Raw genomic sequence first — 3,684 nt, 5'->3', positions numbered from 1 at the left:
TTTGAACAAAAATTTTTGAAAAAAATGTTGTCCCTCTCCTTTATAACAACGCCAAAATCCGAAGAAAATCACCTCGATATTCGGTATTTTAATCAAAACCCTGGGAAATAGTGGTCGAATGTTGGAACAGCATACCTCGTTGAATTCGTTACAAAATTTCCAACAAAGTGTCATTTACAAAAAAAATATAATTTGAACAAATTTTTAGAAAATATGATGACCCTCTCCTTTATAACAACGCCAAAATCCTAAGAAAATCACCTCGATTCTTGGTATTTTAATCAAAACCCTGGGAAAAGTGGTCGAATTTTTAACAAAGTGGCATTTACAGAAAAAAAAATCATTTGAACAAAAATTTTTGAAAAAAATGTTGTCCCTCTCCTTTATAACAACGCCAAAATCCGAAGAAAATCACCTCGATTTTCGGTATTTTAATCAAAACCCTGGGAAATAGTGGTCGAATGTTGGAATGGCATACCTCGTTAAATTCGTTACAAAATTTCCTACAAAGTGGCATTTACAGAAAAAAAGTTTCATTTAAAAAATTTATTTAAAAAAACAATACCCCAAGCTTTATGACAGGGCCAAAATCCGGATAAAATCAGCTCGATTTTCGGTATTTTAATCAAAACCCTTGGATATAGTGGTCGAAAGTTAGAATGGCATACCTCGTTGAATTCGTAAAAAAAATTTGCAGGAAAGTGGCATTTACAAAAATAAAATATCATTTGAAAAACTTTTTCGAAAAAAAAACAATGACCTTATGACAAGGCCCAAATCCGGAGAAAATCACATCGATTTCTCAGGTTTTTAATCAAAACCCTGGGAAATAGTGGTCGGTGTTGGAATGGCATACCTCCTTGAATTCGTTACAAATTTTCCAACAAAGTGTCATTTACAGAAAAAATATCAGTTGTGTAAAACCTTTAATTTTAGTTTTATTTAAACTTCCTCTTTTTCTCGTGTCTTCGATATCGGCGTATATTTATTAGTGATCGCACTTCTTGTTCGTGCTTCATCGAATCCTTGGACTCTTTTTATCGATATTTACATGTTGCATTATCTTATGTCTAATATAATATAATATTTACACTATTTACATAATATTTAAACTATTTACATTCGGCCAACCTGACTACAGATCGACCACGATCTTTATAAACAAAGGGCAATTATATCATTAACATTATTTATCCAAGGCTTAAGTCTAGCAGGTTCCAAAATGCCTCTAAATGGCAATTGCGTTAATTGACAGTCGTCAATATCAACAACTTCATATCGATCACGGCTTATCTTATATGGCCCACGGAATTTTGGAGCACACTTCTTATTTACACCTGCTGTAGTATCAACATTACGAATAGCCACATAATCACCTATTTTATATTCACGGGGAGCTCTATGTCTCTTACTATAGGACTCTTCATTTCTTTTCTGCTAATTTTGAATATTAACGGATGCTTGTTCACGGAGTTTTACAACATCTCTGGGCTTATCATTAAATTTGTTATCTAAGTACTCAGAAAGCTCGTCTACCACAGGACCCTTCTGTATTACCCCAAACAATAGGACACTAGGCGCTACTTGGGTGCTACTATGTACTGCGTTATTAATTGCATACTCCACTTTATTAAGTAATTTTTACCAATCGGACTGACTAAGAGGCTCTGCTATTTTCCCTAGCATTGGCGTCAACACCCGGTTCACGCGCTCTACCTGGCCATTAACTTGTGGCGCACCAGTAGCTACCTTTATATGCTCGATGTCACGCTCTTGGCAAAAGGTGGTGAACTCAAAAGATGTAAAACAGGTAGCGCGGTCAGATATAATCCTTTGAGGTCTGCTATAAAAGTCAAAGTATTTATTTAGTGCATCTCTCACCTCTCGAGTACTTGTGATGTTTACCGGAATAAGTTTAACAAACTTAGTAAAGGCATCAATAACAACCAAAAGATGCTTTCTCTTTGAAATTATACTAGGTAAGGGGCCTAAATGGTCTATATGGAGTGTATGAAATGGAATGCAAGGTTTTGGAATACTATGCAAGGTTCTCTCATGAATAGTTCTCGGCACCGAATGCAAAATACACGAAAGACAATTTATAATAAATTGCTCAACCTTTGCCTTCATTGATGGAAACCAAAAGGTCCTTCTCATATCCTTAACGCATTTATCTGGTGCCAAATGTCCTAGTTTTTCGTGCGATTTTCTAATAAGCTGCTCTTCCATGCAGACAGGCACATATAAACAATAAGATTCATCACTATTCTTCCTATATACTAGTCCATCCCTCAACTCAAAGCTATGCACGTTCCCGCTTTCTAGTTTTTCTCTCAAAGCATCTAAATGCGATTCACTTGGCTTAATCCCATCTTTACTAACGCTGTATCCTAGGAACTCACATTCTTTCTTTAAAAAAACACATTTCTTGTTATTTATTTCTAAATTGTTTTCACTAATGCGATCTAACAGCTTTCTCAATATTTCAATATGTTCCTCAACGGTTTTTGTCGCAATAACTATATTATCCATAACTATATCATCCACTCTTTTTTCTTATAAAATCTGAAAACGTTTCTGAGATAAATCTTTGAAACACTGCAGGGCCATTCTTTAATTCAAAAGGCATTCTCAGGTACTCATATTGTCCTTGAGGGGTAACGAAAGATGTATACGGTACAGATTTCTCTTCCACTTCTATTTGGTGAAATCCGCTTTTAAAATCAATTACAGAAAAACAACATTTCCCTTCAAGATACTCCAGACAATCTTCAATAAGGGGCAAAGGAAAATTATCTTTAACTATACGTTTGTTTAAGACACGGTAGTCAACGCACATTCGAATTTCACCAGACTTTTTCTTCACAAGGACTAAAGGTTACGCATAGGGTGAGGCACTAGGTCGTATTACGTTATTTTTAAGTAACTCATCAATAATTTCCGAAACTTTCTCTCTCTCAAAGTAAGACAAGCGCCTCGGAGAACAGTAAAACGGAGTCGTATCGGTTAGTCTAATAGACGTCCGATATCTAGGCAAGGTATTTTAGTCATATTGGTTATTAAAATAATGAGATTGGATAACCTTCCGACACCTATCTGCTACCTCGAGCCCAAACTCAGTTCCTATTTCAAAAAACTCCTCTCTAATTGGTTCTATACAAGCTAAAAATTTTTGCGCATCGTCGTCAATATTCAACATTTCTTCAGAATTCGAATTATGATTAGAACTAATATTATCAGATTTATCATTATTCTTACTTATTTTAAGTGTAGAGTTTATATTAGCGGTGAAAAGAGAAACCCGTTTTGATTTTAACAAATTTAATGGTGAGTGATACTCGGCATTGATGTTTTTTTTATGAACTAATTGAACTTCGATTATCTTAAGTGAGTCTCTACCCAATAACACAGGTAGTGGCAGAATATTATCATCGACTATTTTTAACAAAATCGAGTACGTTTTTGAACAGAAATTAACAAAAGACTTCACTGTGCCCCAAATAAAATTAGAATATCCTCCTAAGCTATAATATTTTGATTTTTGTAATCTCAGAAAAATATTTTTCGGAATTAATGACTTATGAATAAAGCTTACCGGACTGCCGGTATCAAACAAACTTACAATGCTTACATATTTTCCCTTTTCACCTCGCAATCCTCATAACTCAATTGTTTGAACTGCTG

The sequence above is a fragment of the Drosophila rhopaloa genome, unplaced genomic scaffold (assembly GCF_018152115.1).
Source record: "Drosophila rhopaloa isolate 14029-0021.01 unplaced genomic scaffold, ASM1815211v1 contig_219, whole genome shotgun sequence".
Taxonomy (NCBI): domain Eukaryota; kingdom Metazoa; phylum Arthropoda; class Insecta; order Diptera; family Drosophilidae; genus Drosophila; species Drosophila rhopaloa.
Note: the sequence above shows the minus strand (reverse complement) of the source record.